Raw genomic sequence first — 22,046 nt, 5'->3', positions numbered from 1 at the left:
GCTTTATACCAGGGAAGCAGCAATGTTCAGTTTACAAACACTCATTAAATTTATCTGCCATATAAAGAAACTGATAGAAAAAAATCAGGAATTGGTGACAGAGTAGAGACTGAGGGAATGGCCAGCTAATTACTAGCCAAACTTGATACCCATCCGTGGGCAAGCACCAATCCTTGACATTTCATAATACTCTGTAACAGAGTATTTTATAACAATTGTAACAACTGCAGACAAGTGTTTAACATGGCTGTCCTCTGAGAGGCTCCACTGAACAGCTTACTCAGACTGATGCAGATATCCACAGCTAAACAGTGGGTAGAAGTTAAGGACTCATATACAAGATTCAGAAGAAGGATTGCAGCCCTCAAGGGGAAGGAAACTCCATAGGCCATACAGCAGAGTTAACTAGACTTGACACTTTGGGCTCTCAGTGTCTGAACCATCAGCAAAAGAACACACAGGGGCTGGAGACAGGCCTCCCAGTACATGTGTGGCAGATGTGCAGCTCGATATTCATGTGTGTCCTGAACAACTGGAACAGGGGCTGGACCAAAAGCTGTTGCTTTTCTGGTTGCTATGTTCTTCTAGCTGGGCATCTTCGAATATATAAATGAAGTACTTGGAAATCTCTGGAGAAGTGTCTTGAAATCCATTGTCCACGCTGTCCTTTTACTGTTGAGTTATTAGACATCTTCATATATTCTGGACAAAGATTGCTACATCTATACCTTTACATAAACTTCTGGAAATATTTCAAACAGCAGGAAAAACACACTGGCTTCTTCTGGACACAAATGAATAAAGATATCAGGCCCTGGTGTCTTATACAATTATTGATTGTACTAAAAATTATTTACTTGCCTTAAAATATTGTGCTTGTCTTCACTGTTAGAGAGCTGCCTTCCATGTGTGAAGCAAACTCACACTACCTCTAAAGTACATGCACAGCCTTATGTGTTCCTTAATACTTTCTAATGTTTGATGTATTTAGAAAGGGACAGAAATATTAAAAACACTTATGTTTTTGAATGAAAAGAATGTTAATGAGAAGAAATTCGTAAAAAAGCATCCATTTAAATGATGCAACACATAAGATCATTTTCCATCCAAGCCTGATGAACCTCAATCTTGGTAGGAGGATCAAACCTACTCTAAGACATTGCAGTCTCACCTCTACATATATGCATCATCACTTACATACACACACACACGCACATACACACATGCACACACACACACACACACACACACTCAGAGAGAGAGAGAGAGAGAGAGAGAGAGAGAGAGAAGTGGGAGGGGCAGTGCTTGCTCCCATGGTTTGCTGAACCTGTTTTCTTATACAACTGAGGCCCATCCACCCTGGAGTACCAACATCTAGGACCACCACCTACAATTACAGGGGACATTCTACATTAATCACAAGAAAATGACCCACAGACTTCCTTCAAGACAATGTGATGGAGAAGATACCTCTACTCTGATTCAGTCTTCCCAGATTATATGTAGATTTATGGAAAGTTCATTAAATTCAACCAGCACAACATCCTCCAAGGCTCAGGTACTGTTGTTGAAGAGGGAGTCAGAAATGATATAAGAACAAAATTTGGGGAGACGTGCTGTGAAACTAGGTCTTCTGGATGTGACAAAGTAATGACAGTCATGAATCCAATACAGGTGTTTTCCTGAAAACACCCTACACAAGAATGGAGCATCATGGGGCTGGGGATTTAGCTCAGTGGTAGAGCGCTTGCCTAGCAAGCACAAGGCCCTGGGTTTGGTCCCCTGCTCTGAAAAAAAAAAAAAAAGAATGGGGCATCACCATCATCTCAGGTATTTGGAGTGGTTCATAAAGCCCCCATTAATGGCCACTTCTTGAGGGAGCAGGATAAAAGTTTTACAAAGGAAAGAAAGAAAGAAAGAAAGAAAGAAAGAAAGAAAGAAAGAAAGGGAGAGAGAGAGAGAGAGAGAGAGAGAGAGAGAGAGAGAGAGAGAGAGAGGAAGAAAGTTAGTTCAGAAAAGCCAGGTTTCAACTGTCTTTTCTCTTTGGCAACTAATAACACATGACTTGGTAATATGAGTAGTTTTTCAGAGTAGGGTTAAAGAGAGATTGTAGGGCGCCCTCCTGTGGTGAACAACGGTACTGCGCATGCGCAGGTTTTGCACCTGGAGTCAGTTGGCCGGGACGGTACCATGCTAGTGAGGTGATTCATTCTCTGCCAATCCCTGAAGGACAATTAGCCACAGCCTGTTGTGTATATAAGGCGAGTGCTTTGCCGCTCGAGGTCCCCGTATCAGCAAAGAGGTGGTCCTGCAATAAAGGTTGTTGAGAAGAATCCGACTGTGTTGCGTCTTCCTTGCTGGCCGAGGCAGGCAAGACAAATGGTGGCCTGTGCGGTGACCCGAGGACAATCTCGTGGATTCAGAACTCTTCAAGTTCAGGACGGTGACGTTGGTAAATTCCCGGATAAGGGACCATAAGGTTCTCTGGAGGTAAGCAGAGAAGATGAAAGCCTTGCTATAGAAACCGAAAGGTTTGTAAACTATGGCAATGTTGTTTCCAATGGATCCTTTGTGGGTAGGGCTTGTACCTCTTTTTGTTTCCTTTTTTCTTTGTGTGGGATAGAGAAGCCACAGAGGGCAAGCTTAAGCCCTGACCAAAACCTCTTTGGCGAATGGTCCGTGCCTGCTTAGAGGATAAACGACGTGAGGAAGCCGTTAGAGCCATTAGGACAGGTCAGAGGGTCCTTGCAGAGCAACAAGAAAGTATGTCGGAGGGAGAAAAGTTCTCGAAAGAAAAAAAGAAAAGAAAAGGAGATAAAAGGAACAGAGAGAAGGTAGAGATAAAAAAAAAGAGGATAATCAGAACCAGGAAACAAATAAGATATATTCTTCTTTAAAAGCCTTGACCTTAGAAATGTCAGATGATTCAGAGCTTAGTGAGGATGATGAGGCTGATCTCGAGGAAGAGGCTGCTCAGTGTGAGAGGGAGAGATATGATCCAGACTGGCCACACGCTAGTGCCACATGGCAACAAGGCGGACAATTAGACAAGAAAGCGGTTATACCAACAGCACCTCCGTATAACCCTCAATATAAAAGCATGGTGAAGCCTACAAAAGCTACTTCCTTTTGCCCAGAGGTGTGGAAAGAGATGGGATTAAGTTTTCCAGTGTTTCTGGATGCTAACGGGCATTGATATCATGAACGTGTTGACTTTAAGACTATAAAGAAATTGGCAGAATCGGTCAGAACCTATGGGGTGAGTGCAGCTTTTGTTGTGGCTCAAGTTGAGGCTATTGCTAGGTATTGCCTCACCTCTGGGGATTGGGGGAGTCTGGCTAAAGCCTGCCTCTCCTCAGGTCAATACTTAGATTGGAAATCTTATCTTTTTGAATATGCTAATACTCAGGCCACCATTAATCTAGCCTCAGGAGTAGACCCTCAGAGACATTGGGATGCTGACATTGCTATTGGGTCTAGGGAGATTCACTCTGCACCAGACTGGTTATCCAGAACAAGTCTATAGTCAAATTAATGAAATAGCCATCAAGGCATGGAAAGCACTGCCTAATAGGGGTGCAGTCTTCGGGAACCTTACCAAGGTTCTGCAAGGACCCACAGAGCTGTTTTCAGACTTTGTAGCCTGCATGGTAGAGGCTGCTACCAAGATCTTCGGAGACCCTGATACAGCCATGCCTCTCATTAAGCAGCTAGTGTATGAGCAATGTACAAAAGAATGTAGGACTGCTATAAACCCATACTAACACAAAGGTTTAGAAATTTGGATGAAAGTCTGCAGGGAACTGGGAGGACCATTGACTAATGCTGGCCTAGCGGCAGCTGTGATACAGTTAGGAAAAACTGCCACCACGGATACCTGTTTCAAATGTGGCCATAAAGGGCATTATCGAAGACAGTGTCCTGAAAGGAATAAGGGGAGAATTAGTGATAGACCTAAGCAGCCTGGACTATGTCCACAGTGTAAGAAGGGAAGTCATTGGGCAAATGAGTGTAGATCTGTGAAGGACTTGGATGGCCGACCCCTAGCGACAGGATATGGTGGTGCACGGCCAAAAAACAGACAACGGGGCCCACGTCCCCAGGGCCCTCAAATATATGGGGCTCTGCAGGGCGACAGACAGGGACAGGACAATCAGAGGCCTTGGCCTTTCCTTCGCCACCCAAAGGACCGAGGAGAGCCACTAAAGGCTCCGCAGGACTGGACCTTCACTCCACCACCAGACTTGTACTAACCCCCCAAATGGGAGTACAGCCTGTAGACACAGATTTTAGAGGACCCCTTCCTAAAGATACAGTTGGGCTATTGTTGGGATGCTCCTCCTCTGCCCTGAAGGGTTTACAGATTGTGCCCGGAGTAATTGACCCTGATTATTTAGGCACAGTAAAAGTCCTGGTAGCCTCCCCCTAGGGAATTACTGCAATTTCCCCTGGAGACAGAATCGCTCAAATGCTGCTTCCGCCTAGCTTGCATAAGTGCTTTCCTGCTGAAAATAGAATCAGAGGGGACAGGGGCTTAGGATCTACAGGCTCCCGATTTGCCTTTATCTCATTGGAACTGGGTGATCATCCAATGTTAACATTGACTGTAGAGAGACAATCATTCCTTGGCCTGTTGGACACTGGAGCAGATCATAGTATTATCTCTGCTCATGACTGGCCACCTAGGTAGCCTACGCAAACATCATCTCAGGCCCTACGTGGTCTAGGGTATGAAATGGCTCCTTTTATAAGCTCCAAAGAATTGACATGGAAGGATACAGAAGGGAGATCAGGAAAGATTGCTCCCTATGTTATAGACATTTCCGTGACACTGTGGGGCAGAGATGTTTTGATAAATCTAGACATGAGACTGACTAATGCTTACTCCCTGCAAGTTAAGGATATAATGGCGAAAATGGGCTACATGCCTAGAAAAGGTCTGGGAAAAAATTACAAGGACGAGTTGACCCAGTACTGTCAAAACAAAAACAAAACAGGACGGGTCTGGGTTTTTCCTAGGGGCCATTGAGGGAGGAATACCCATTACGTGGAAAACAGAGGAGCCTGTATGTGTTCCTCAATGGCCTCTATCCTCTGAAAAATAATTGCTGCTGCCGAATTAGTATTTGAACAATTGCAATTAGGACATATTAAACCATCCAGATCACCTTGGAATACACCCATATTTGTTATTAAGAAAAAGTCAGGAAAATGGCGATTATTGCAGGATTTAAGAGCTATCAATTCTCAGATGCAAACAATGGGTCCCATACAGAGAGGTTTGCCATTACTCTCCAGCATCCCTGCCGATTGGCCTATTATTATTATTGATATTAAAGATTGTTTTTTTCCATCCCTCTTGCTCCACAAGATAGCCTGCTATTTGCCTACTGAGTCTAGAAAAGGGCTGCTGATTCCACAGATAGGCAACAGCTTTAAGAACAGCTCCCACTCCATGTTTGGGGCCCATAATGAAGACTGAGCTACATATCTGCAGCATATGTGTGGGGGCCTAGGACTACTTCATGTATGATCTTAGGTAGGTAGTTCAGTCTCTGAGAGGTTCAGTTTACTTGATTCCTGGTATTCCTGTGTAGTTGCTATCCTCTTCTGGCCCTCAGTCATTCTGCCAAGTGTCCCATAAGAGCCTCTGAACACAATATTTGGCTGTAGGTTTCTAAATCTGCTTCAGTCAGTGCTTGGTGGAACCTATCAGAGGAAAGTTTAGCTATTCTTCTGTCTCCAAGCATAACGAATTATCGTTAATGGTGTCAGAGACTTGTACTTGCCTGTGAGATGGGTCTAAAGTTGGGCCTCTTGTTGGATGCCCATTCTCTCAGTCTCTGTTCCATCTTGTCCCTGCCTTTCTTGCAGGAAGGATAAATTTGGGGTCACAAATTTGTGTCCTCTTGTGTGTTGGTGTCCTTATTCTTCTACTGGATTTTCTACCTGACTATAGAAGGCAGCTTCTTCATCTTCCATATCCCCACTGCTATGAGTATCAGGTAATGTCACCACCGTTTGTCCTGAGAACTTTTCCACCCCAGGTGTCTGATACATCCTCAGGAGGACCTCATTCAGCAAACACACACACACAGACACACACACACACACACACACACACACACACACACACACAGGCGCACACACACACACACACAGGCGCACACACAGAGACATATAAACAGATACACACACAAACACACCATGTCTGCTGTAGATTTCCATTTATTCTCTGGGCTCTGTGACCCTGTTTTATGTTTCACCTCATATGTGATACTGAATCCCTTCCCCATTCCTTTTTCTATACTTCTCTTACACAGTGCCCTCCCACCATCTTTCTCCTATTACTCTTTTACTCCCCCTCCTTGTGAAAAGCATGCATTCTCTCTTGAGCCTTCCTTGTTGTTTAGCATCTCTGGGTCTATAGAATGCACTGAGAGTGTTTTGTATTTTATTGCTAATATCCACTTATAAATAAGTACATACACTGCATGTCTTTTTAGGTGTGGTTACCTAATTGAGGATGACATCAATTTCCATCCATTAGTTTTTCATACCTGAATAGTATTCTACTGTGTAGATATAATACATTTTCTTTATCTATTGTTTGTTTGAGGAGCATCTGGGTTATCTCCAGTATCTGGCTATTATGAAGAAAGCTGCTATGAACATAGTTGAGCAAGTGTCTCTGTTGTGTACTAGGTTATCTTTTGGGAATGTACCCTAGGTATTTTTTTTACTAATTATTTATTTTTTATCATTCCATATTTATTCACCTCTTGGTCCTCGACCTCCCAGTGTTCCATATTGCATACCTCCCTCCCCTTGCAATCACCCTCCCTTAACTTCTCCACAAGAACATTCCCATTCCATGCACTCCACCCAACCCGTAAAGTTCCTGGGAATTCTAGTCTTTGAGGATTAGGTGCATCCTTCTCTGACTGAACACAGACCTGGGAGTCCTCTGCTGTATGTGTGTTGGAGGCCTCATCTCAGCTGCTGTATACTACCTGGTTGGTGATCCAGTGTCTAAGCAATCTCAGGGGGGCTAGGTAATTGAGACTGCTGGTCCTCCTCCAGGCTTACCCACCTCCTTCGCTTCCTCCAGCTTTTCTCCAATTCAACCAGAGGAGTCAGCAGCTTCTGTTCACTGGTTGGGTGCACATAACTGCATCTGACTCTTTCAGCTGCTTGTTGGGTCTTTTGAGGAGCAACCATGATACATCCCTTTTTGTGAAAGCTCCATAGCTTCAGTAATGGTTTCAGGTCTTGGCGCCTCCCCTTGAGCTGGATCTCACTTTGGGCCTTTTGCTTGACCTCCTTTTCCTCAGCTCCTCTCCATTTCCATTCCTGCATTTCCTTCAGACAGGAAGAAATATGGGTCAGAGCTTTGGCTGTGGGATAGCTACTCCATCCCTCACTTGATTCCCTGTCTTCCTGGGGAAAAGACAGGTGGACTCAAAAAGTTCAGTCTTTTCACAGTAGGGCCTTTCATCTAGGGTACCCCATTTGAGACCAGAGAGTCGTTCACTTCCCAGGTCTCTGGTATATTCTAGAGGGTCTTCTCAACCTCCGTCCTCCCAAGTTCATCTGTTTCAATGTTTTCTGCTGTACCTCAGGGCTTCAGATCATGATACCAGATCATGACCCTCCCAACCTCATTCCCTCCCAGTACCTCCCTCCCTCCCCCTTGTGATTGCTTTCTGTTCCCTCCCAAGTGGAACTGAGGCTTCCTCACTTGAGCCCTTAGTTTGTTGACCTTTTTGAGTCCTGTGGACTCTATGGGTATTCTGTACTTTTTTATTTTGGCTAATATCCACTTATTAGTGAGGACATATTGTGCATGTCCTTTTGGGTATGAGTTACTTCACTCAGGATGACATTTTCTAGTTCCATCCACGTGCCCGAAAAATGCAGAATGTCCTCATTTTTAATAGCTGGTTAGTATTCCATTGTGTAAATGAACCACATTTTCTTTATCTATTCTTCTCTCTTGGAACATCTGCGTTGTTTCCAGGTTTCAGCCATCACAAGTGAAGCAATTATGCACATAGTGGAATATGTGTCCCTGTGGCAGGCTGGAGAATCTTGGGTATATTCCCAAGAGTAGTATTTCTGCATCTTTAGGTATGTCTATTTCCAATTTACTGAGCAACCTCCAAATTGATTTCCAGAGTGGTTGTACCAGTGTGCAATCCCACCAGGAATGGAGGAGAGTTCCTCTTTCACCACATCCTCACAAACATCTGTTGTTAATTGAGGTTTAGATCTTAGATATACTGAGTGGTGTAAGGTGGAATCTCAGGGTCACTTTGATTTGCATTTCTCTGATCAATAATGAATTTGAACATTATTTAGGTGTTTCTCAGCCATTCGAGGTGGAACAAATTTTCCTTTTAGCACTGCTTTCATTGTGTGCCATAGGTTTGGGTATGATGTGTTCATATTTTCATTAAATTCCAGAAAGTGGTGGTTTTTTCATCCCAGACCAAATGATCATTAAGTAGAGAGTTGTTCAGTTTCCACATGTATGTGGGTTTTCTCTTGCCTTTGCTCTTATTAAAGACCAGCCTCAGGCTATTGTGGCCTGAAAGGGTGCATGGGATTATTTCAATCTTCTTGTATTGGTTAAGAACAGTTTTGTATCCAATTATATGTTCCATTTTGGAGAAGATACCATGAGGTACTGAAAAGAAGGTGTATTCTTTCTTTAGGGTGAAATGTTTTGGATATATCTGTTAAATACTTTTGGTTCATAACCTCTATTAGTTTCACTGTGTCTCTGCTTAGTTTCTCTACCAAAGACCTCTCCATTGATGAGACAGGGGTGTTGAAGTCTACCATGATTATTGTGTGGGTTTCAATGTGTCTTTTGAGCTTTACTAAAGGTTTGTTTTTTGTTTTGTTTTGTTTTGTTTTGTTTTGTTTTGCTTTCTTTTTGTAAACCCAGCAGGTTAACATTTATTTGAAACTGCTATGAGTGTTTTACATTTTCTTAGTAGTTCAACATAGTGAAGACAATGTGGAAAACAGAATACATGGTTTTGTTTGTTTGTTTGTTTGTTTGTTTGTTTGTTTTCATCTTTATTAAAATGGGTATTTTTTTATTTATATTTCAAATGTTATTCCCTTTCCCGGTTTCCATGCCAACATCACCATAACCCCTCCCCTTCCCATTCTATATGGATGTTCCCCTCCCAACCCTCCCCCAACTATACCCTTCTTAGGCATATACCCAAAAGATGCTCCCACATATAACAATGACACATGCTGCACTATGTTCATAGCAGCCTTATATATAATAGCCAGAAGCTGGAAAGAACCCAGATGCCCTTCAACAGAGGAATGGATACAGAAAATGTGGTACATCTACACAATGGAATATTACTCAGCTATCAAAAACAATGACTTTATGAAATTCGTAGGCAAATGGATGGAATTGGAAAATATCATCCTGAGTGAGGTAACCCAATCACAGAAAAACACACATGGTATGCACTCATTGAAAAGTGGCTATTAGCCCTACAGTTTGAATTGCCCTAGATGCACAGAACACATGAAACTCAAGAGGGGTGACCAAAATGCGAATGCTTCACTCCTTCTTTAAAAGGGGAACAAGAATACCCTTGGCAGGGAATAGAGAGGCAAAGTTTAAAACAGAGGCAGAAGGAACACCCATTCAGAGCCTGCCCCACATGTGGCCCATACACATACAGCCAACCATTTAGATAAGATGGATGAAGGAAAGAAGTGCAGGCCGACAGGAACAGGATGTAGATCTTTCCTGAGAGACACAGCCAGAATACAGCAAATACATAGGCGAATGCCAGCAGCAAACCACTGAACTGAGAACAGGACCTCCGGTGAAGGAATCAGAGAAAGGACTGGAAGAGCTTGAAGGGGCTCGAGACCCCATATGAGCAATAATGCCAACTAATCAGAGCTTCCAGAGAGTAAGCCACTACCCAAAGACTATACATGGACTGACCCTGGGCTCCAACCTCATAGGTAGCAATGAATATCCTAGTTAGATCACCAGTGGAAGGGGAATCCCTTGGTCCTGTCAAGACTGAACCCCCAGTGAACGTGATTCTTGGGGAGAGGGTAGTAATGGGGGGAGGATGGGGAGGGGAACTCCCATATAGAAGAGGAGGGGGACAGGTTATGGGTCCAGAAACCGGAAAGGGAATAACAATCAAAATGTAAATAAGAAATACTCAAGTTAGTAAAGATAAAAAGTAAAAATCAAAATTGAACAGTGGAAAAAAAACAATAACTTTATGAAAATCATAGGCAAATGGATGGAACTGGAAAATATCATCCTGAGTAAGGTTTTTATTTTTAATGGGAATGCCCTTGCATTCAGGTCATTGATATTCAGAATTCTTAATTTTCTCTTGGGGGATTTTCCCTTTAATGAAATATGAGTGTCTTTGTTCATCATACTTATAACTTTCAGTTGAAAGTCTATTTTATTGTATTTTAGGATGGCAACTCCAGGTTGTTTTTTGAGCCCATTCCCTCGGTAGAACTGTTGCCATCCTTTTATTCTGAAATAGTGTCTGTCTACGTTAATGAGGTGTGCTTCTTATATGCAACAAAATGCTTGATATTGTTTGTGTAGCCCATCACACAGTTTATGTCGTTTTATAGATGAGTTGAGTTCATTAATATTGAGAGACATTAAAACCAGATGACTGTTGGTTCCTGTTATATTTGCTATTGTAAGTATTTTTTATGTGTTTGGGATTTTCTCCTTTAGGCTTTGCTGTGAGATGTTTAATATGTTGTCTTTTCTTTGTTATAGGTATCTTCCTTATATTAAACTTTTCCTTACAGGATTCTCTGTTGTCCTGGATTAGTAGATAGATACTGTTTGAATTTAGTTTTCTCCTGGAATATTCTAGTTTCTCCACCTATTGATTAAGAGTTTTGCTGGGTACAGTAGCCTGGGCTGGCATTTGTGTTCTCTTAGAGTCTGCATGACCTCTGACCAGGCTCTTCAGGCTTTCATAGTCTCTGTTGAGAAGTCTGGTGTAATTCTGACGGGTCTGCCTTTTTATGTTATGTGGCCCTTTTCCCTTGCAGCTTTTAATATTCTTTCTCTGTTCTTTGCATTTAGTGTGTTGAGGATTATGTGACAAGAAGAATTTATGTGAAGAGAGGGAGGTAAGACCGGTCGAATAAGTGTCGTCCCATCGCCTTGGGGAAGGTACTGTCTAAGGAGGCTTGTTTCATAGGAGAGATCAAGCACTCACTCAGGGAGAGAGGATTAAGAGTGAAGAAAAAGGATTTCATCAAGTTATTTTTTTTTTACTTAACTTGAGTATTTCTTGTATAAATTTCCAGTGTTATTCCCTTTCCCGGTTTCCGGGCAAACATCCCCCTCCCACTCCCCTTCTTTATGGGCAATCCCCTCCCCATCCTCCCCACCTTGTCGCCCTCCCCCCAACAATCTAGTTCACTGGGGGTTCAGTCTTAGCAGGACCTAGGGCTTCCCCTTCCACTGGTGCTCTTACTAGGATATTTATTGCTACCTATGAGGTCAGAGTCCAGGGTCAGTCCATGTATAGTCTTTAGGTAGTGGCTTAGTCCCTGGAAGCTCTGGTTGCTTGGCATTGTTGTACATATGGGGTCTCGAGCCCCTTCAAGCTCTTCCAGTTCTTTCTCTGATTCCTTCTACGGGGGTCCTATTCTCAATTCAGTGGTTTGCTGCTGGCATGCTCCTCTGTGTATGCTGTATTCTAGCTGTGTCTCTCACGAGAGATCTACATCCGGCTCCTGTCGGCCTGCACTTCTTTACTTCATCCATCTTGTCTAACTAGATGGCTGTATATGTGTGGGCCACATGTGAGGCAGGCTCTGAATGGGTGTTCCTTTTGCCTCTGTTTTAAACTTTGCCTCTCTATTCCCTGCCAAGGATATTCTTGTTCCCCTTTTAAAGAAGGAGTGAAGCATTCACATTTTGATCATCCGTCTTGAGTTTCATTTGTTCTAGGCATCTAGGGTAATTCAAGCATTTGGGCTAATAGCCACTTATCAATGAGTGCATACCATGTGTGTTTTTCTGTGATTGGGTTACCTCACTCAGGATGATATTTTCCAGTTCCAACCATTTGCCTACGAATTTCATAAAGTCATTGTTTTTGATAGGTGAGTAATATTCCATTGTGTAGATGTACCACATTTTCTGTATCCATTCCTCTGTTGAAGGGCATCTGGGTTCTTTCCAGCTTCTGGCTATTATACATAAGGTTACGATGAACATAGTGGAGCACATGTCTTTTTTATATGTTGGGGCATCTTTTGGGTATATGCCCAAGAGAGGTATAGCTGGATCCTCAGGCAGTACAATATCCAATTTTCTGAGGAACCTCCAAACTGATTTCCAGAATGGTTGTACCAGTCTGCAATCCCACCAACAATGGAGGAGTGTTCCCCCTCCACATCCTCGCCAGCATTTCCTGTCACCTGAATTTTTGATATTAGCCATTCTGACTAGTGTGAGGTGAAATCTCAGGGTTGTTTTGATTTGCATTTCCCTTATGACTAAAGATGTTGAACATTTCTTTAGGTGTTTCTCAGCCATTCGGCATTCCTCAGCTGTGAATTCTTTGTTTAGCTCTGAACCCCATTTTTAATAGGGTTATTTGTCTCCCTGCGGTCTAACTTCTTGAGTTCTTTGTCTATTTTGTATATAAGGCCTCTATCTGTTGTAGGATTGGTAAAGATCTTTTCCCAATCTCTTGGTTGCCATTTTGTCCTAACCACAGTGTCCTTTGCCTTACAGAAGCTTTGCAGTTTTATGAGATCCCATTTGTCGATTCTTGATCTTAGAGCATAAGCCATTGGTGTTTTCTTCAGGAAATTTTTTCCAGTGCCCATGTGTTCCAGATGCTTCCCTAGTTTTTCTTCTGTTAGTTTGAGTGTATCTGGCTTGAAGTGGAGGTCCTTGATCCACTTGGACTTAAGCTTTGTACATGGTGATAAGCATGGATCGATCTGCATTCTTCTACATGTTGACCTCCGGGTTGAACCAGCACCATTTGCTGAAAATGCTATCTTTTTTCCATTGGATGGTTTTGGCTCCTTTGTCAAAAATCAAGTGCCCATAGGTGTGTGGGTTCATTTCTGGGTCTTCAATTCTGTTCCATTGGTCTCTCTGTCTGTCTCTGTACCAATACCATGCAGTTTTTATTACTATTGCTCTGTAATACTGCTTGAGTTCAGGGATAGTGATTCCCCCTGATGTCCTTTTATTGTTGAGGATAGTTTTAGCTATCCTGGGTTTTTTGTTATTCCAGATGAATTTGTAAATTGTTCTGTCTAACTCTTTGAAGAATTGGATTGGTATTTTGATGGGGATTGCATTGAATCTGTAGATCGCTTTTGGTAAAATGGCCATTTTCACTATATTAATCCTGCCAATCCATGAGCATGGGAGATCTTTCCATCTTCTGAGGTCTTCTTCAATTTCTTTCTTCAGAGTCTTGAAGTTCTTATTGTACAAATCTTTTCCTTGCTTGGTTAAAGTCACACCGAGGTACTTTATATTATTTGGGTCTATTATGAAGGGTGTCATTTCCCTAATTTCTTTCTCAGCTTTTTCTCTTTTGTGTAGAGGAAGGCTACTGATTTATTTGAGTTAATTTTATACCCAGCCACTTTGCTGAAGTTGTTTATCACCTTTAGTAGTTCTCTGGTGGAACTTTTGGGATCACTTAAATATACTATCATATCATCTGCAAATAGTGATATTTTGACTTCTTCTTTACGATCTGTATCCCCTTGATTTCCTTTTGTTGTCTGATTGCTCTGGCTAGAACTTCAAGAACTATTTTGAATAAGTAGGGAGAGAGTGGGCAGCCTTGTCTAGTCCCTGATTTTAGTGGGATTGCTTCAAATTTCTCTCCATTTAATTTAATGTTAACAACTGGTTTGCTGTATATGGCTTTTACTATTTTTAGGTATAGGCCTTGAATTCCTATTCTTTCCCAGACTTTTATCCTGAAGGGGTGTTGAATTTTGTCAAATGCTTTCTCAGCATCTAATGAAATGATCATGTTGTTTTGTTCTCTCAGTTTGTTTATATAATGGATCACATTGATGGTTTTCCGTATATTAAACCATCCCTGCATGCCTGGGATGAAGCCTACTTGATGATGGTGGATTATTGTTTTGATGTGCTCTTGGATTCTGTTTGCCAGAATTTTATTGAGTATTTTTGTGTCTATATTCATAAGGGAAATTGGTCTGAAGTTCTCTTTATTTGTTGGGTCTTTGTGTGGTTTAGGTGTAAGAGTAATTGGGGCTTCAAAGAAGGAATTTGGTAGTGCTCCATCTCTTTCAATTTTGTGGAATAGTTTGGATAATATTGGTACGAGGTCTTCTATGAAGGTCTGATAGAATTCTGGACTAAACCCATCAGGACCTGGGCTCTTTTTGGTTGGGAGACCTTTAATGACTGCTTCTATTTCCTTAGGAGTTATGGGGTTATTTAACTGCTTTATCTGTTCCTGATTTAACTTTGGTACCTGGTATATGTCTAGGAAATTGTCCATTTCCTGCAGATTTTCAAGTTTTGTTGAATATAGGCTTTTGTAGTAAGATCTGATGATTTTTTGAATTTCCTCTGAATCTGTAGTTATGTCTCCCTTTTCATTTCTGATTTTGTTAATTTGGAAACACTATCTGTGTCCTCTCATTAGTCTGGCTAAGGGTTTATCTATCTTGTTGGTTTACTCAAAGAACCAACTTTTGGTTCTGTTGATTCTTTCTATGGTCCTTTTTATTTCTACCTGGCTGATTTCAGCTCTCAGTTTGATTATTTCCTGGCTTCTACTCCTCCTGGGTGTGTTTGCTTCTTTTTGTTCTAGAGCTTTTAGGTGTGCTGTCAAGCTGCTGACATATACTCTTTCCTGTTTCTTTCTGCAGGCACTCAGCGTTATGAGTTTTCCTCTTAGCACAGCTTTCATTGTGTCCCATAAGTTTGGGTATGTTGTACCTTCATTTTCAGTAAATTCTCAGAAGTCTTTAATTTCTTTCTTTATTTCTTCCTTTACCAGGTTATCATTGAGTAGAGCATTGTTCAATTTCCACGTATATGTGGGCATTCTTCCCTTATTGTTATTGAAGACCAGTTTTAGGCCGTGGTGGTCCGATAGCACGCATGGGATTATTTCTAACTTTCTGTACCTGTTGAGGCCCGTTTTTTGACCAATTGTATGGTCAATTTTGGAGAAAGTACCAGGAGGAGCTGAGAAGAAGGTATATCCTTTTGCTTTAGGGTAGAATGTTCTATAAATATCTGTTAAGTCCATTTGGCTCATGACTTCTCTTAGTCTGTCTACGTCTCTGTTTAATTTCTGTTTCCATGATCTGTCCATTGATGACAGTGGGGTGTCCTACTATTATTGTGTGAGGTGCAATGTGTGTTTTGAGCTTTAGTAAGGTTTCTTTTACGTATGTAGGTGCCCTTGTATTTGGGGCATAGATATTTAGGATTGAGAGTTCATCTTGGTGGATTTTTCCTTTGATGAATATGAAGTGTCCTTCCTTTTCTTTTTTGATGAATTTTAGTTGAAAATTGATTTTATTTGATATTAGAATGGCTACTCCAGCTTGCTTCTTCTGACCATTTGCTTAGAAAGTTGTTTTCCAGCCTTTCACTCTGAGGTAGTGTCTGTCTTTGTCTCTGAGGTGTGTTTCCTGTAGGCAGCAGAATGCAGGGTCCTCATTGCATATCCAGTTTATTAATCTATGTCTTTTTATTGGGGAGTTGAGGCCATTGATGTTGAGAGATATTAAGGAATAGTGATTATTGCTTCCTGTTATATTCATATTTGGATGTGAGGTTATGTTTGTGTGCTTTTCTTCTCTTTGTTTTGTTGCCAAGACGATTAGTTTCTTGCTTCTTCTAGGGTATAGCTTGCCTCCTTATGTTGGGCTTTACCATTTATTATCCTTTGTAGTGCTGGATTTGTAGAAAGATATTGTGTAAATTTGGTTTTGTCATGGATTATCTTGGTTTCTCCATCTATGTTAATTGAGAGTTTTGCAGGATACAGTAACCTGAGCTGGCATTTGTGTTCTCTTAGGGTCTGTATGACATCTGTCCAGGATCTTCTGGCTTTCATAGTTTCTGGCGGAAGGTCTGGTGTAATTCTGATAGGTCTGCCTTTATATGTTACTTGACCTTTTTCCCTTACTGCTTTTAATATTCTTTCTTTATTTTGTGCGTTTGGTGTTTTGACTATTATGTGACGGGAGGTGTTTCGTTTCTGGTCCAATCTATTTGGAGTTCTGTAGGCTTCTTGTGTGCCTATAGGTATCGCTTTCTTTAGGTTAGGGAAGTTTTCGTCTATGATTTTGTTGAAGATATTTACTGGTCCTTTGAGCTGGCAGTCTTCACTCTCTGCTACACCTATTATCCTTAGGTGTGATCTTCTCATTGAGTCCTGGATTTCCTGTATGTTTTGTGACCAGTAGCTTTTTCCACTTTACATTATCTTTGACAGTTGAGTCAATGATTTCTATGGAATCTTCTGCTCCTGAGATTCTCTCTTCCATTCTTGTATTCTGTTGGTGAAGCTCGTATCTACAGCTCCTTGTCTCTTCTTTTGGTTTTCTATATCCAGGGTTGTTTCCATGTGTTCTTTCTTGATTGCTTCTATTTCCATTTTTAATTCCTTCAACTGTTTGTGTTTTCCTGGAATTCTTTCAGGGATTTTTGTGACTCCTCTCTATGGGCTTCTACTTGTTTATTTATGATTTCCTAGAATTCTTTCAGGGATTTTTGTGACTCCTCTCTATGGGCTTCTACTTGTTTATTTATGATTTCCTGGAAGTCTTTCAGGGATTTTTGCGATTCCTATCTGTAGGCTTCTACTTGTTCTCTAAGGGAGTTCTTCACGTCTTTCTTGAAGTCCTCCAGCATCCTGATCAAATATGATTTTGAAACTAGATCTTGCTTTTCTGGTGTGTTTGGATATTCCATGTTTATTTTGGTGGGAGAATTGGGCTCCGATGTTGCCATGTAGTCTTGGTTTCTGTTGCTTGGGTTCCTGCGCTTGCCTCTCGCCATCAGATTATCTCTAGTGTTACTTTGTTCTGCTATTTCTGACAGTGGCTGGACTGTCCTATAAGCCTGTGTGTCAGGAGTGCTGTAGACCTCTTTTCCTGTTTTCTTTCAGCCAGTTATGGGGACAGAGTGTTCTGCTTTCAGGCGTGTAGTTTTTCCTATCTACAGGCCTTCAACTGTTCCTGTGGGCCTGTGTCTGGAGTTCACCAGGCAGGTCACTTGCAGCAGAAAAGTTGGTCTTACCTGTGGTCCCGAGGCTCAAGTTTGCTCGTGGGGTGCTGCCTACGAGCTCTCCGCGGTGGCAGCAACCAGGAAGATCTGCGCCGCCATTTCCGGGAGCCTCAGTGCACCAGGGCTCAGATGGCCTTTGGTGTTTTCCTCTGGCGTCAGAGATGTGTGCAGAGTGCAGTCTCTTCTGATTTCCCAGGCGTGTCTGCCTCTCTGAAGGTTTAGCTCTCCCTCCCACGGGATTTGGGTGCAGAGAACTGTTTATCCTGTCTGTCCTAAATTCTTTTGTTTTATTGATGAAAAATGTCCCTGGTTAATTTTAAGCAGTGTGGGGCTGAGGGTGACAAGTGTGCAGGCCTGCTAACAAGCAAGCTGCAGGCTGTGCGTGGGCAACAGCACAGCTCAGGCCAAGTCAGCATAAGAAGAGTTTCAAGGTGAGGAAGCCAGCGCAGAAACAGGGATATATTGGGGTAAGATGGGCTAGAAAAGGCCTCGATGATTTGGACTAGCTTGAGTAAAACTTGTAATAAAAAAGGGACAAGGTAATGGTAAATTGTTTTTATGTATGCGTTCTTTTAGAGTTATGTTTTAGTCTTTGGACCTGATTAGAGATAGTTTACACCCTAGACATGAGAGAGAATGGGTTTGGGAAAAAGAGTCCTCCCAGACTCTCCATGGATGCTTTGGAGAAAGAGAAAAACTTACAGAGCTCTCCTAGTAACAGAAGAAATGCAGGAGATGTCCTGCCTCTCTGCTGGCTCCTATTGGAGAAATGCTTCTTTCTGGTTCTGGGTTCCATAGGTAGGATATCTGAGTCCCTTCGGTGGGACACCATCTAGTTTTTCCCCTGTATGTCTATTGTCTGGTGCACCAAGCTGTCCATGTCTGTCAGTTTATGTCTGTGGTTTTTGTTTCTTGTTGTTTAAATGTTTTATGTTTCATGTTCAAAAGAAAAAATGGTAAAAACTTTATCTGCCAGTCATTCACACCTTGATTTGGTTTTAACTCGTTTCAAAAAAGGGAACAAATGAATAAAAAACAGTTTCAATGGGCCTTTGGAGCCCTGTACCTGTAGCTAGGAGCCTAGGTCAGCTGGAGAAGCTGCCTGGGGGCAGAGCGTCTACAGGAGCTGATCTTAAAGGCGCCAACAGCCCCTCAGCTTCTATGGTATGGGAGCTGATGGCTGTTTCTCTTAGAAAAATCCCTGACTTATTATTAGACTTAGCAGGTGACAAGGTGCTTCTCTTAAAATCACAGCTAGAAAAGTAAAAATGGTGCTTGGTCTAAATATTAAAGACATGTGTAGCCACTTCAATCTTGTTTCTGACTGGTTTTAAATGTATAAATATGCTCTACATGCCTTGGTCATAGATTATTGACTTTTAGGTTATTGGAGATGGTTATAAAATTATAACGTTGGTAACAGAAAGTTGACATAAAACTGGTAATTTGGATACAGTCATTCTAGACAACATGTGGCATGAGCCAACCTAGGGAAACAGGTCTAAATTGAGATAATATTTTTATGGAACTCTTATCCTAGAAACCAGGCTTCTAAAAGAATTTAGGGCAATGTCTCTTTGTTGAGGTATTGGAGACCACACCATCGTGCGTTCATATGTAGGAATTGGCAATCAAACTTTGTAGCATGAAGGATAGACTCTGTGTCTTGGAGACTAGATCGTTTGTTGGAGGTTGAGTTTTGCTTTCCAAAGTTGTGGTTTGCCCTGAAGTTACCTGTATTTTGATGCTAATTCTACTGCCCCAAGGGAAGCTTCCTAGTCTTACTCAGAACTCAGATAACTTCCAAAGTTGTGGTTGTGCTCTGGTGTTACAAGGAGAACTTAAGGATTGTGATTTAGGATTGCCAGTGTTACATTGACTAACTCAAACTTATTTATAATTTAAAAAAATGGCTAATACCCTTATTATGTAATTTCATCACTTCTTCAATGTAAGAAGTTAAAACTTTAAATCTTTCAGTGTATCTGGAAATTTTTACTACAAACCTTTGCTCTCAAAATGAGCTTTAACATTTGGGGAATAGCTGTTACACTACTCAAGAACATTTAAGAACTCAAACTGGATTGCCTAGACTCCTTAACAAGGGAGGACAATGATACCAGGCAGATTATAGGCCTTACATAGGAACAATTATTCAAAAAATATTATTCTTTATTATCCAAAAGAATAATGCTAGAGACAGTAATTTGATATACAAGTCTATTTATAAATACAAGTGCTCAGTGTCCTCAATTTAAACCTAGAGGACTTGTCTTAATAAATAGTATATTAACAATGTCTTAATAAATAAACAGGGGGAATTATATCCCTGTATGCTATGCAATTATTTAAAAATACTCCTTTTATATTAATTATAAATTTGGATGCCAAGGAACACTCTGAGTTTATGGCACCCTACAACTAGGCATACTTCTGCCTAGGTGAAATAGAAAGATCCACATATTGGCATGAACATGTCCAGGTATTTTTATGTGGAAGAGGCAATCTTTGTGTTTTTTTCTACAGGATGCTACAGAAGTGTGCCAGCTGCCTGCGTGTCTGGTGAGACATGCTGATCCTGGGAGCATGAAGATTCAGCTCTCCTGGTTCGGGACCGTGGAGTCATTCCTGTGCCCTTGAAAGAAGATGGAGACTTTTTAGGATTTACCCTCACCGAGGTATCTGGGGTGGAAAGTTATATTTTGGGAGAACATATGCTCCATCCTCACCAGCTGTTAGAAATATACAACCATACCTTGGTTGTTAATAAACATCATGAGTACCTGCTCGCCCCAAACCATACTTATCTGGCATGTTCATCAGGGCTGACTACCTATGTAATAATATCTGAGTTCCTGCAGCAGCACGATTATTGTGTATGAGTACAATTACTCCCCAGAATCAGCATACATGAGCCAGAGACTTTTCTTAAATCCTAGGAAAAGGGCTTTCCCCACAAAGTAAAAAGAGAACCAGTAACTGCCATCACTCTCGCGGTTCTCCTAGGACTAGGGGCTGCGGGTGCAGGCACTGGCATCACTTCCCTAGTTACCTCCCATCAATACTATAACCAGCTTAGTGAAGCCATAGATAAGGATATTGCTGAATTAAGAGATGGATTAGCTAACTTAAAAGATTCAGTTGCCTCGTTGTCTGAAGTAGTCTTACAAAATAGACGAGGCCTAGACTTAATCTTCCTACAACAAGGAGGACTTTGTGCAGCCTTAAAATAGGAATGCTGTGCTTATGTAGATAAGACTGGACTTGTAGAAGACAGTCTAAAAAAGGTGAGAGTTAGCCTAGAAAAACGAAGGAGAGAGAGAGCAACAAGAGTCTTGCTACAAAAACTGGTTTTCTACATCCCCATGGCTCTCTACCCTGTTGCCCTCAATTTTGGGACCCCTTGTGGGCCTACTTTTGTAGATTTCCTTTCGTCCTTGGGCCTTTCAGCGACTTATATGCTTTATTAAATCACAAATAGATTCTGCTTTGCCTAGAAATTCTGATTCAGTACCTTATCATTGCTTGGAGACCAGAATAGCTGAGGAGAACCAGAGAGACAATGAACAAGATGAGGTGCCTACAACATATCAGGAGAGGCTCGATTTCCACAATCTCTTATATTAATGTCATCTGGCCCCTACTCTTTCGCCCCTGGGCTCAAATAAGAGGAATGAGTAGATGAACCAATGTAGCCATCATCAACGACGGGCAACTTCCTCTGACCCTTGACCAATCTAAGACATGGAGCCTTGAGGGCAACAAGGTGATCCTATGACAGATAAGGCTGGGGTTCGAGAGGTAGATCCTAAGACAGAGGTGGCTACACCCTGTTTAAACGTATGGGTTGGTCAAATGCTCCTCGGCCCAGTTTCTCCCCCAATAAACACACACGTATAGCCCAGTACGGTGTGTTACAGCATAAGTTCATTCCTAGCCATTGGGGTGCAGTCCTAACTGCAAGAGTGGCTCGCCATGGCCGAGCTGGGCACACTGTGAGGCATGTCTAATCTCTCTTAGGCCACTACTTCCAGCTAATGGTCTTTTATAAAGAAAAATGGGGGAAATGTAGGGAGCCGTATTGGATTTGGGCCTGGCCACTTTTTGACTCCATGGCGCAAAGTGGCTAGGTGACTCTGGGCTGTTTGGCCACAGATATTCACTCCTAAGATGACTGCCATGAAGTCTTGAGATTGTTGGACAAAAGTCTCTCCCATGAATTTACAGCACAGGAAGATAACATTCAAGGGATGCCTCAGCTTGAGCAGATACCAGTTATCTCCTGAGTCAACACCCGGTGTCTCCACCGCATGACCTCATCGTCTACCGCCTGACCTCTTTGCCTCCTGCTATCACTGACTATATCCTCATCCCTCCATCCTTTGTGTTTCACAAAGGACACTCCCCCTACCTGAAAGCCTTAAAAGCTGGAACGTTCACCCCAATAAATGAGACCTTGACAATAGAATCTTGCTTGGTCTCCTTCTCCTCTCGCCCCCCATAGGCCTATGAGTAAGCATACATATAAGACTACAACCAGCTGAGTCATTTGTTGATGTTGTTGCTGTTGTTATTGTTGTTATTGATTGTGTGTATATAATTTCAGGTGTGATCACAATGCACTAAATTGCCAATTAGGGGGTTTATTCTTCCAGTAGGCTGATTCTCTGACTTGCAAATGAATGAAAGGACAGTAGGGGAATAACCCTTCTAATGACCTAGCAGCTTTGGA

The 22,046-nt window shown here is 41.9% G+C and overlaps 1 long non-coding RNA gene across 1 annotated transcript in view; it reads left to right on the top strand.

The window, feature by feature from the left end:
- Positions 1-21,782, top strand: part of LOC148000447 (uncharacterized) — a 103,363-nt gene extending 81,581 nt beyond the window's left edge. Inside the window, exons 3-4 of the long non-coding RNA XR_015639721.1 lie at positions 19,841-19,992; positions 21,542-21,782. This is a non-coding gene — a long non-coding RNA (uncharacterized LOC148000447). The remainder of the gene's footprint in view (positions 1-19,840; positions 19,993-21,541) is intronic.
- The last annotated feature ends 264 nt before the right edge of the window (positions 21,783-22,046 follow it).

This window comes from Rattus norvegicus, chromosome 16 (genome assembly GCF_021556685.1).
Source record: "Rattus norvegicus strain SHRSP/BbbUtx chromosome 16, alternate assembly SHRSP_T2T, whole genome shotgun sequence".
In the NCBI taxonomy this organism is placed as follows: Eukaryota; Metazoa; Chordata; class Mammalia; order Rodentia; family Muridae; genus Rattus; species Rattus norvegicus.
Note: the sequence above shows the minus strand (reverse complement) of the source record. Positions and strands in the feature narration are given on the sequence as shown.